The following is a 13,708-nucleotide window of genomic DNA, read 5'->3' on the forward strand; positions in this document are numbered from 1 at the left end:
CATGCTTGTCATCACTAGACACATGCTTGTCATCCCTAGACACATGCTTGTCATCACTAGACACATGCTTGTCAACACCAGACACATGCTTGTCATCACTAGACACATGCTTGTCAGCACCAGACACATGCATGTCAACACCAGACACATGCATGTCAACACCAGACATATGCTTGTCAACACCAGACACATGCCTATCAACACCAGACATATGCTTGTCAACACCAGACACATGGAAGCTGAAGACACAGATGAATCACAGGGATGTTAGGAAGTATTTCTTCAGCCACAGAGTAGTCAGTAAGTGGAATAGTTTGGGAAGCGATGTAGTGGAGGCAGGATCCATACATAGCTTTAAGCAGAGGTATGATAAAGCTCACGGTTCAGGGAGAGTGACCTAGTAGCGATCAGTGAAGAGGCGGGGCCAGGAGCTCGGACTCGACCCCCGCAACCTCAACTAGGTGAGTACAACTAGGTGAGTACAACTAGGTGAGTACACACACACACACACACACACACACACACACACACACACACACACACATTTTTAAAAAAGGAGACAGAAAAGAGGCACTAAACTATAGACCTGTGTCATTGACGTGTATAGTATGCAAAATTATGGAGAAGATTATCAGGAGGAGAGTGGTGGAGCACCTGGAACGGAACAAGAGTATAAATGCCAACCAGCACGGATTCATGGAAGGCAAATCCTGTGTCACAAACCTTCTGGAGTTTTATAATAAAATAACAGAAGTAAGACACGAGAGAGAGTGGTGGGTTGATTGCATCTTCTTGGACTGCAAGAAGGCCTTTGACACAGTTCCTCACAAGAGATTAGTGCAGAAGCTAGAGCATCAGGCGCATATAACAGGAAGGGCACTGCAATGGATCAGAGAATACCTGACAGGGAGACAACAACGAGTCATGGTACGTAATGATGTATCACAGTGGGCACCTGTGACGAGCGGGGTCCCACAGGGGTCGGTCCTAGGACCAGTGCTATTTTTGGTATATGTGAACGACATGATGGAAGGGTTAGACTCAGAAGTGTCCTTGTTTGCAGATGATGTGAAGTTAATGAGGAGAATTAAATCTGATGAGGACCAGGCAGGACTTCAAAGAGACCTGGACAGACTGGACACCTGGTCAGGCAAATGGCTTCTCGAATTTAATCCTGCCAAATGCAAAGTCATGAAGATAGGGGAAGGGCACAGAAGACCACAGACCGAGTATAGGCTAGGTGGCCAAAGACTGCAAACCTCACTCAAGGAGAAAGATCTTGGGGTGAGTATAACACCGAGCATGTCTCCGGAAGCACACATCAACCAGATAACTGCTGCAGCATATGGGCGCCTGGCAAACCTGAGAACAGCATTCCGATACCTTAGTAAGGAATCGTTCAAGACACTGTACACCGTGTATGTCAGGCCCATACTGGAGTATGCAGCACCTGTTTGGAACCCGCACTTGATAAAGCACGTCAAGAAACTAGAGAAAGTACAAAGGTTTGCGACAAGGTTAGTTCCAGAGCTAAGGGGAATGTCCTATGAAGAAAGATTAAGGGAAATCGGCCTGACGACACTGGAGGACAGGAGGGTCAGGGGAGACATGATAACGACATATAAAATACTGCGTGGAATAGACAAGGTGGACAAAGACAGGATGTTCCAGGGAGGGGACACAGAAACAAGAGGCCACAATTGGAAGTTGAAGACACAAATGAGTCAGAGAGATATTAGGAAGTATTTCTTCAGTCATAGAGTTGTAAGGCAGTGGAATAGCCTAGAAAATGACGTAGTGGAGGCAGGAACCATACACAGTTTTAAGACGAGGTTTGATAAAGCTCATGGAGAGGGGAGAGAGAGGGCCCAGTAGCAACCGGTGAAGAGGCGGGGCCAGGAGCTAAGACTCGACCCCTGCAACCACAAATAGGTGAGTACAAATAGGTGAGTACACACACACACACACACACACACACACACACATATATATATATATATATATATATATATATATATATAAAGACTCATCAGGGTAACTAGGGATCCCAGGGCAGCTAGTTTTCTGTTCCAGCGGCTCAGTGCGGCTGTTCAAAGGGGTAATGCCTGCTGTATTTTGGGCACACGCCCCAGCTCTGATGAGCTGGATGAGATTTTCACCTTATAATCGGTGATACACACGTAACAACATGTACCGTATATGCCACCTTTATATCAATAATGTATCTCTTAAATCTTCTGTACCATATTATGTAATAAAATATTCCTATTAGTAAAAAAAAATAAATATGAAAAGATGGGGTGGTAGGGGAAGTGGAATATTCAAACGGCTTCAGGAAGAAATCCAAATATTTTTCCTTGAAGCCTTTTTATCCACTTCTCCGAGGCTATGGGTCCCACAATTTACACCAGAGGTGGACCCCATTATATATATATATATATATATATATATATATATATATATATATATATATATATATATATATATATATATATATATATATATATATATATGAATAAGCAGAAAGATGGGCGGGAAGCACGAACAGTGGTCCATAAACTAAGGCCCAATACTCTTCCACTTAGGATATGGGACTTCTATTAGGGAAGGATCGGAAACTGTACTTCTGGACATTTTTCCGTCAGAGGCACCAACTGTAACCCAACTGAACACCTTCCCCACCGTCCAGAGAGCTTTAGCAGTAAATCTATTCTTACGTCCCTTAAAGCCATATAGCCTATGAAGAAATGTTATACTAAAGCTCCTGGGCTGTGCCGAAGGATAGTAGCTGGATAGCAAAGAAATGCATGACGCTGTGTCCACCAAGCCATTAATCAGACTAAAGGTTGAGAATCCAAATGAATTTTTCATGATCGAGACTCAAATTTCTGTCAACAATTCCAAATTTTCCGACTTGACTTTGAAATTGGCAGTTATAGCATGCCCATGCACTCTGCACCAGGACCAGACTCTTAGAACTTAACGATCAAGAAATGCAAGAATCTTTTATCACATGACTTCAATATTTTATGAGAGGGAGATTAGATATGGGGGTCATCTCACAGTCGTTAAAAATGCATACAGCCCCACTCCACAAAGGTACTATGAATTCAGCATGAGGCTCCTATATGGTTTCAAGCTCAGGTACCATGAAGCCTAAAGCTCCTAGATGTGAAGTTCACGAATTATTAAGCCTAAAGCTCCTAGATGTGAAGTTCACGAATTATTAAGCCTGAAGCTCCTAGATGTCAAGTTCATGAATTCTGAAGCCTAAAGCTCCTACATGTATTCAAGTTCAACTACTCCCATCCCATACATTGTTATCACTGACTGCAACTACTCACATTAAGTCATTACTGGCAAACTCGTGGGAAGAAAATAAAATATACCACACATCCTGCCTCCTGCTAGAGTTTACTTTGTAACTTTGATTTCGTAGTTAATAGACTCATAAGCAGCAATTGGAAATTTTAGTAGGCTACGTTTCGCCTGCACAGCAGATGTGATAGTGCGGAAGTAGCAAAATTTATAGGTAGGAGAGGGAAACATGGTTCAATCATCTCTTCAACTGTCTATAGTGTGTGTGTGCATATCTATATATATATATATATATATATATATATATATATATATATATATATATATATATATATATATATATATATATATATATATATATATATATATATATATATACATATATATATATATATATTATATCGGCCGTTTCCCACAAAGGTAGAGTGTACCAAAAAAGTAAAACTTTCACCATCATTCACTTCATCACTGTCTTGCCAGAGGCGCGCTTACACTACAATTATAAAACTGCAACATTCACCCCTCCTTCAGAGAGCCGGCACTGTACTTCCCATCCCCAGGACTCAAGTCCGGCCTGCCGTTTTTCCTGACTCCCTTCATAAATATTACCGTGCTCACACTCCAACAGCATGTCAAGTCCTAAAAACTACTTGTCCCATTGGCTCCTATTTGACTTGCTCATCCAGGACATCCAACATAATAACATTAGCAAACATCTCTTTCTTATCCGCACTACATCCACGCACATTCAAACATCCCAGTTTTATAGTTTTTCTTCTCTTTTTTTTAGTATTTTCTACAGGACAAGGGGTTACCACCCGATTGCTCCCGACATTTTAGTCGCCTCATACGACACGCATGGCTTACGGAGGAAAACATTTTTTCCACTTCCCCATGGAGAATTTAAGAAATAATATAGAACAAGAACTATTAAGATAAAAAAAAGAAAACCTAGATGTGTGTATGCATATATATGCATGTGCATGCCTGTGTAGTGTGACCTAAGTGTAAGTAGAAGTAGCAAGATATATATATATATATATATATATATATATATATATATATATATATATATATATATATATATATATATATATATATATATATATATATATATATATATATGCAGGACAAGCCACGGGGAAGGGGGCTGGAAATCTTTAGCTGAAGTACTTTCACACTTCTCAGTGCATCATCAGGATCTGTGCAATTTTACAAGGGAGCAACCAAAGCAGGGAGAGAGGTCTAAGAGTAGCGTAGGTGTCACCGCCCACGGTTACCCTTAGATTGGGTTAGTGGTCGGTGCCAACCCCACCATACCATCATCTCCCTACTCCCCATATGGGGTAGGAGGGTTTCTGAGATGTAAAGTATGAAATTATAAGAGTCAGACAAAACAGCAAACGCAATCATACTAGGAAATTAAATAACCTCATAGCACGGAGTGGCTGGACCACACATGCGAATCCGGAGTTTGTTATGAACTTCTCTAGCAAGGAACTAAGCAGTGATCAACAGGATTAAGCTTTACGCCCTCAACTAATGACGTTAATTACGTAGACTTAGCAAAATCGTTTTGCATGCTGGAAAAACACTGTGACTTGACACCTGATAATTTTAATATATGCAAAGGTATGGTATATGGAACTTTACTCCAACCATTGTTTCCCAATTGCCCATTAAGATTCACAAAAGCTTACAAAGAACTCAATAATGATCAGACTGCACCTCTCACGAGGTGATAAATCTAAGATAGCTGTTATGGACAAAACTGAACATTTAGAGAAAATGAACCATTTATTGAGTGATAATGAAACGTATGAACCTCTCATTAAAAACCCCATTGACCAAGTCAACAGCCATTTTAATAAACACCTTAAAACGTTATTGAAAGGGAATGATGAATTAATGAAATATCTGTCGTCTAGGTCAGCAACTCTACCATATCTATACGGGGTAATCAAGACCCATAGGCCAGGATACCCAGCCCGTCCCATTATTACTTCGGTAGGCTCAGCAGCATATAATCTATCTAAATTCTAAATGAATGGTTAAATTTCTAACTCCCATGGTTGGTAAGATCTCAGATGCACATATTAAAAATAATGTTGACCTCACTGAGAGGCTCCAGAAATTAAATGTCCCTCATGACTTTCCTTTAGTGAGCTTTGATGTCACAGTTCTGTTCACCAAAGTACCTGTCCCTGACTTGCTTTCGTACCTCGAAGAGGAACTAGAAAACTTCCCCATGCCCTTCCCCACGAAAACAATAATTGAACTGATAAAACTTTGTGTTGCTGATTGCAAATTCGTGTTTGAAGGGAAATTCTACGATCAAAAACAAGGCATAGCAATGGGAAATCCCCTTAGCCCCTTACTCAGCAACCTGTATATGGAATTCTATGAGACATTCTCTCAGATAAAGCTAGTTGGTTCAGTTACGTAGATGATGTTCTTTGCCTGTGGCCTAATGATCACAACGCTGATAAGTTTCTTCCCAGATTCAATGGCTAAGTACCTTCCATTAAGTTCACCACAGAACATAAAATAAATAACACTTTGCCGTTCCTAGATGTTTTAATCCATTGTGTCGATAGAAAATTCAAATTCACGGTTTATAGGAAGTCCACCAATGTGTCGTCATACATTTACTACTATTCCAACCACGAAACCAGGGTAAAAAGGTGTGTGTTCCTCACAGTGTTCTTGAGAGCAATGCGCATCTGCAGTCCAGAGTACCTAAAGGACGAAATCAGCAAGGTATTCAACATAGCCACAAAACTAAGATATCCTAAGGGTTTTGTCGAGAAGGCATTAATGTCAGCAAAAAAGACTTTCTACAGGACTGAACCTAAGGAAGTGATGGCCAGGAAAAATGTACTAGTTTTACCATACAATGAGAATCTGGCTTACCTGTGTGAGGCATTAAAAAAGATCAATATAAACCTGGCTTTCAAAAACACGGGGACAGTGAAACAAAGACTGATTAAAAACACACCCTCCAACAGAGTTGGTGGGGGTTTACAAGGTCCCATGTACTCAGTGTCCTTTCTCATACATATGTCAAACAGGTAAATTTCTGGAAACCAGAATTGCCCAGCATAAATACTCAGTCAGGACAGGGCAGGAGTCGAACGCTCTCTTTAACCAAGTTAGTACAAGTAATCACCCACCGGGGTGGGATGCTGACCAGATTATAGTACCAAACAGTTCTGTCATGGAAAGAAACATAATTGAATCTTCCCTCTTGAAACATGACAGGAATACAGCATACAACTCAAATTGTGGGTTATACAAGCTCGATAACTATTTAGTAGAGTCCATTGTATATAATCTTAAACAACAATGCTATACAAAATCCCAGGATTGTTCATTATGCCAGGTGGGTTGATGGATTGGTGACGCCCGGCCAGTGTCTACGCACCAAAACTTCAAACTACGTCAGTTGTGATGGTTATATAACGCGTGTAGCTGTTAATGTACCATACAGTGACAAGCACACAAGATAACGAGATAACGTAACGTAAGGAGAGGTTAAAGGGTATTAATAGAATTTAGATCATAAGAATATTATCGGATAGGTATATAAGATCCCCATGTTTGGTATATTAACCGACACTGAGAACAATAGTAGACAACATTTAGGAAGAGATACTTCTGAGCACATCGGTAGAACATTCGAGTACCTCAGAGCAGGACATTTAAAAGGACAAAGAGCACATTGTATTCCTTTCTTTCATTATTTGATAAGGTCAAACAATAATAGCATTCTGTGTCTACAGTATCTAACGAGAAACTTATTTCCTCAAACCATATGACCTGTTATAAACGATTAGAAAAAGCTTAGTGCTGGTTTTTTATATCTTATAATTTCACATTTGACATCTCAGAAACCCTCCTACCCCATAAGGGGAGTAGGGGGATGATGGTAGGGTGGGGTTGGCACCGACCACTAACCCAGTCTAAGGCTAACCGTGGACGGTGACACCTACGCTACTCTGAGACCTCCCTGCTTTGGTTGGTCCCTTGCAACACTGCACAGCTCCTCATGACGCACTGAGAAGTGTGAAAGTACTTGAGCTAAAGATTCCCCCCCCCCCCATGGCTTGTCCTGCATAGTTAAAATCGCTCGTCTGCGATTGTTTGTATATATATATATATAATATATATATATATATATATATATATATATATATATATATATATATATATATATATATATATATATATATATATATATATGTCGTGTCGACTACATAAAATTGGCCAATTAGCAAGAACTCATTTTAAATTAAGTCTTTTCTAAAAAAATTTCTCTAATACGTTTAAAGATATATATTTTTTCATTTATGTTAATGGAAAAATTAAAAAAATTGTACCAAAGGAACCTTTGAAAACTTACCTAGCCTTATTATAACAAGCGCAATTTAATTTAGCCTAATCCAGCTAAATATATTTTAGATAAGGTTACAATAATTTAACAATAAACCAACACAATGAAATATTTTTTTTCGTTAGGTTCAGAATGATTTTTGCGAGATTACTGCATACACAAATTTTTGCTTGCCTTATTCGGCAAGAAGAGAGTTGCTATATAAGCCAAAATGTTGAGCAGTGCTGGTAGTAGTAGTAGTACTGGTCATAGCAGTTGATAGTTCTCGGCAGCATACATCGTTGAAGTTTGTTGGTAATAGTGGTAGTAGTAGTGGCAGCAGATGGTAGGTTAAAAATATGAATACCTAATAGTTTTGTATTTATATGTATTTTTGTAAATTAATATAAGCAGATTACTTCCATTTTGTATCAAAACTTAGAAATATGACGAAACCTTGTTAAAGTTAACGTAACGTAATTTAACAGTGTTCAGTGGTCAGTCGTCACGTGAGGTCACAGACCCTGAGCTGCTTGGGGATTAGCGTGGACGGTTACAAAGCATGGCTTGCTTCTACAGTGTTTTAAAAGCTGAGGTTGGAGAGTTGAAGGAGGAGGTCTTGCTTCTCCAGGAGGAGATTAGGAGGCTGAAGGTCCACCTCAATGGGCCTGGGAGAGAGTGTGAGGTGGTTGGAGATGTGGGGAATGAGGCTTCTAGCAGTGAGGTGCAGTCTGTCTCTCACTGTGAGGAGGCTGTAGGTGGGGTGGTAGCAACGGCTACCAGCAGTGAGGTGCAGCCCAGCACCTGCTACAAGTGGCGAGTTGTTCACAGTAATGGGAGGCGCATCAGAGTAAGGAAAGTTAAGAGTGCAGATCTGAAGGTAGGAAATCGCTTCTCTGTTCTCCAGGATGAATGTACTTCAGTGGCCAGTGAAGGTAAGGGTACTACTGCCCCTGCTAATGAAGGTAAGCGCATTCTTGTGGTTGGTGACTCTCAGGTAAGATATGTTGATCGTGCTTTTTGTAATAGGAATAAGAAGATGAGAGATAGAGTGTGCTTCCCTGGAGCTGGTGTTGGGGACATTGTCAACAGACTGGATAATATCATGTCAGGTAATGGGAACAAGCCCATTATCTGTCTCAGTGCTGGTGGAAATGATATTGGGAAGGGTAGGAGAGAAGAGCTGCTAGATAAGTACAGGTCAGCTATAGATTTCATTAAGTCTAAGGGAGGGATCCCAATCATATGTAGCATCTTGCCTAGAAGGGGAGTAGGAAATGAATGGTTGTCTAGGGCAATTGGTGTAAATTGCTGGCTAGACAGATACTGCAAGGAACTTGCAATCCCATTCATTGACAACTGGAACAACTTTTATGGCAAACATGATATGTATGCAAGGGATGGGGTTCATCTCTCTGGGGCAGGGGTGGTAGCACTTGCAGACTCGATTGAGAAGGCCATTGGTGAAATGCCTATGATTTTAAACTGATGGAAGATAGAGGTATGGGTGTGTGTGGGAAACAAGCAGGTTGCAACACTAGGGTTGGAAACAGTAAATGTATAAAAGGCATTCAGCATGAAGTTATAAATAAAGACAATAGAACAGGTCAGCAAACAAAGGGGGACAGGAGAGGGCAGCAAGGGACTAGCTCCCTTAAGGTTTACTATACTAATAGCAGGAGTGTTAGAAATAAGATAGATGAGCTAAGATTAATTGCAAGTGCAGGAAACATGGATATTATTGCTATAACAGAGACCTGGCTCAATCTGAAAGATAGAGAGATGCCCTCTGAATGTCACATACAAGGCTATAAATTATTCCACACTGACAGGGTCAACAGGAAAGGTGGTGGAGTAGCGATGTATGTCAGAGACAATTTAAATTGTTGTGTTAGACAAGATATTAAATTAGAAGCGTCAGCCACTGAATCTGTTTGGTTACAGCTTCTCGAGGGCCGAGAAAAACTAATTTTGGGTGTGATTTACAGGGCCCCAAATCTTGATAGGGAGTGCAGTAAACTTCTATGGGACGAAATTCGTAAGGCATCTACATACGAAAATGTTGTGCTAATGGGAGATTTCAACTATAGACAGATTGACTGGAGCAATTTGACAGGAAATTTAGAGTCGGGTGACTTTCTTGATACGATCCAGGATTGTTTTTTAAAACAGTTTGTGACAGAGCCAACTAGGGGAAATAACCTCCTTGACTTGGTTCTTGCCAGTAGGGAAACACTAATTAATAATCTTGAGGTTAATGATGAGCTTGGGGAGAGTGATCACAAATCACTCAGTTTTAACATATCATGGAATTCCCCTAATAATGGCAATCAAGTCTCCGTCCCTGACTTTCGCTTGGCTGATTTCATAGGACTGAAAAATTACTTAGGTGGGCTGAACTGGAATGACCTGACTAGGGGTCAGGTAGGTGGTGATGGTTGCCGATATGATGCTTTCCAGGGCATAGTTCTAGCTGCTCAGTCAAATTATGTTCCAAATAGGGAAATCAGATCAAACAAAAATGATCCTAAATGGATGAACAATAGATTAAAATATCTGATTGGTCAAAAGAGAGGCATATATAGGCAAATCAAAAGAGGAGAGGGGCAATTAAGAAATCGATATATTCAGTTAAAGAGAGAAATAAAAAAGGGAATTAGAAAAGCAAATAGAGATTATGAGGTTAAAGTTGCAAGAGAATCGAAGACTAACCCAAAAGGATTCTTTCAGGTATACAGAAGTAAGATCAGGGACAAGATAGGCCCACTCAAAAGTTCCTCGGGTCAGCTCACTGACAGTGATAAGGAAATGTGTAGAATTTTTAACACATACTTCCTCTCAGTTTTTACACAGGAGGATACCAGCGATATTCCAGTAATGATAAATTATGTAGAACAGGACGATAATAAACTGTGCACTATTAGGGTCACAAGTGACATGGTCCTTAGGCAAATAGATAAATTAAAACCTAACAAATCCCCAGGCCCTGATGAACTGTATGCAAGGGTTCTAAAGGAATGTAAAGAGGAGCTTAGCACACCTTTGGCTAATCTTTTCAACATATCACTACAAACTGGCATGGTGCCAGATAAGTGGAAAATGGCAAATGTGATACCTATTTTCAAAACAGGTGACAGGTCCTTAGCTTCGAACTATAGACCAATAAGCCTAACCTCCATAGTGGGAAAATTTATGGAATCAATAATTGCCGAGGCAGTTCGTAGCCACCTTGAAAAGCATAAATTAATCAACGAATCTCAGCATGGTTTTACAAAGGGGCGTTCCTGCCTTACGAATTTATTAACTTTTTTCACTAAGGTATTTGAGGAGGTAGATCATGGTAATGAATATGATATTGTGTATATGGACTTCAGTAAGGCTTTTGACAGGGTCCCACATCAGAGACTATTGAGGAAAATTAAAGCACATGGAATAGGAGGAGAAATTTTTTCCTGGATAGAGGCATGGTTGACAAATAGGCAGCAGAGAGTTTGCATAAATGGGGAGAAATCAGAGTGGGGAAGCGTCACGAGCGGTGTTCCACAGGGGTCAGTGTTGGGCCCCCTGCTGTTCACAATCTACATAAACGACATAGATGAGGGCATAAAGAGCGACATCGGCAAGTTTGCCGATGACACCAAAATAGGCCGTCGAATTCATTCTGACGAGGACATTCGAGCACTCCAGGAAGATTTGAATAGACTGATGCAGTGGTCGGAGAAGTGGCAGATGCAGTTTAATATAGACAAATGCAAAGTTCTAAATGTTGGACAGGACAATAACCATGCCACATATAAACTAAATAATGTAGATCTTAATATTACGGATTGCGAAAAAGATTTAGGAGTTCTGGTTAGCAGTAATCTGAAACCAAGACAACAGTGCATAAGTGTTCGCAATAAAGCTAATAGAATCCTTGGCTTCATATCAAGAAGCATAAATAATAGGAGTCCTCAGGTTGTTCTTCAACTCTATACATCCTTGGTTAGGCCTCATTTAGATTATGCTGCACAGTTTTGGTCACCGTATTACAGAATGGATATAAATTCTCTGGAAAATGTACAAAGGAGGATGACAAAGATGATCCCATGTATCAGAAACCTTCCCTATGAGGATAGACTAAGGGCCCTGAAACTGCACTCTCTAGAAAGACGTAGAATTAGGGGGGATATGATTGAGGTTTATAAGTGGAAGACAGGAATAAATAAAGGGGATGTAAATAGTGTGCTGAAAATATCTAGCCTAGACAGGACTCGCAGCAATGGTTTTAAGTTGGAAAAATTCAGATTCAGGAGGGATATAGGAAAGTACTGGTTTGGTAATAGAGTTGTGGATGAGTGGAACAAACTCCCAAGTACCGTTATAGAGGCCAGAACGTTGTGTAGCTTTAAAAATAGGTTGGATAAATACATGAGTAGATGTGGGTGGGTGTGAGTTGGACCTGATAGCTTGTGCTAACAGGTCGGTTGCCGTGTTCCTCCCTTAAGTCAATGTGACCTGACCTGACTAGGTTGGGTGCATTGGCTTAAGCCGGTAGGGACTTGGACCTGCCTCGCATGGGCCAGTAGGCCTTCTGCAGTGTTCCTTCGTTCTTATGTTCTTATGTTCTTATGAAATCTATCTTACGTCAGCCCTCATTTAATTAGTAATCATTTAACGTCAATGAAATATATTAACCCAGTAATGTTCAGACTAATTTTCAATGATTTACTGCAACGATAAATTTACACTCAGTGTTTGTCAAAACAATGGTTGCAACTTAAGCCAAGATGGAAGACTCAGCCTCAGGCGTTCGACATTTATAACACGCACATCACACCACACTGTGGTCGTGAAGAAGCATGAAATGTCTCCTGACATAGTAGGTTACATGAACCAGGTTAATGAGATGCATGACGAAGCAGTATGTAAATGGTTCCCTGCAGTGTGTTGGCACCATTAGTGGCACTGCCTGGCACACCTATGTCACCCTGACAGTGTGTAGTCATGTACTCTCACAGTTGTGTTTGCAGGGGCCAAGAATTTGATTTTACCCTTGATTAACTTCAAAACTGGCCAGGATTTATAGCTTTCTAATATCTTGGGCCTTAACAAACACTTCCTTAAAATGTAGCATATATGTAGGAACACTCGCACATGGTCATTCATATGTCAATCAGCCCTCAAAATAGCAAGTGCAAATACACTGAGTCAAGTTCTTCGTGATCAAGCCGAAGCCAAAAATTATATATAGTGATATTTTACTACTGCGTAGTAAAATATCACAAAACTTAATAGGTGGCAATCACACGTTCGTTATTTACGGTATCTGATGAGATGATGCACAAATGAAGGTCGCATTTAGATTTTGTTTTACTGTGGGAAGGATAACATATGTTTGCATGTGTGTGTGTGTGTGTGTGTGTGTGTGTGTGTGTGTGTGTGTGTGTGTGTGTGTGTGTGTGTGTGTGTGTGTGTGTGTGGGGCCACACCTGGCCTACTATACTACCTGCAGTGGTTACCGACCTCACGTGTAGTGCCCCTCCTCCACCAGACTTACTTTACCTGCAGTCTACCTGGAGGGCATTCCGGGGATCAACGTCCCCGCGGCCCGGTCCACGACCAGGCCTCCCGGTGGATCAGGGCCTGATCAACGAGGCTGTTACTGCTGGCCGCACGTAATCCAACGTACGAACCACAGCCCGGCTAATCCGGCACCGTCTTTAGGTATCTGTCCAGCTCCCTCTTGAAGACAACCAGGGGTCTTCCCGTAATGCCCCTTATTGCTGGTGGGAGGCTGTTGAACAGTCTTGGGCCCCGGACACTTATTGTGCTTTCTCTTAGTGTACCAGTGACGCCCCTACTTTTCACTGGGGGTATGTTGCTTTAGGGTATCACCACTGTGAAAAATATATCCTGACTTCCCTATAACTCATCCGTATATTTTAGCTAACATATCACCTGAACACTGTCCTTCCCACTGCCAAGACTCACAATCAGCTTGATCAATTGTTTTGATTACATAATAAGTCATGTAAA

The 13,708-nt window shown here is 40.8% G+C and overlaps 1 protein-coding gene across 7 annotated transcripts in view; it reads right to left on the bottom strand.

Annotated features, from left to right (window-relative positions):
• LOC128696472 (uncharacterized) overlaps window positions 1–13,708 on the bottom strand; it is a 765,910-nt gene that overhangs the window by 362,231 nt on the left and 389,971 nt on the right. The window lies entirely within an intron of this gene.

Source organism: Cherax quadricarinatus, chromosome 47 (genome assembly GCF_038502225.1).
Source record: "Cherax quadricarinatus isolate ZL_2023a chromosome 47, ASM3850222v1, whole genome shotgun sequence".
NCBI lineage: Eukaryota > Metazoa > Arthropoda > Malacostraca > Decapoda > Parastacidae > Cherax > Cherax quadricarinatus.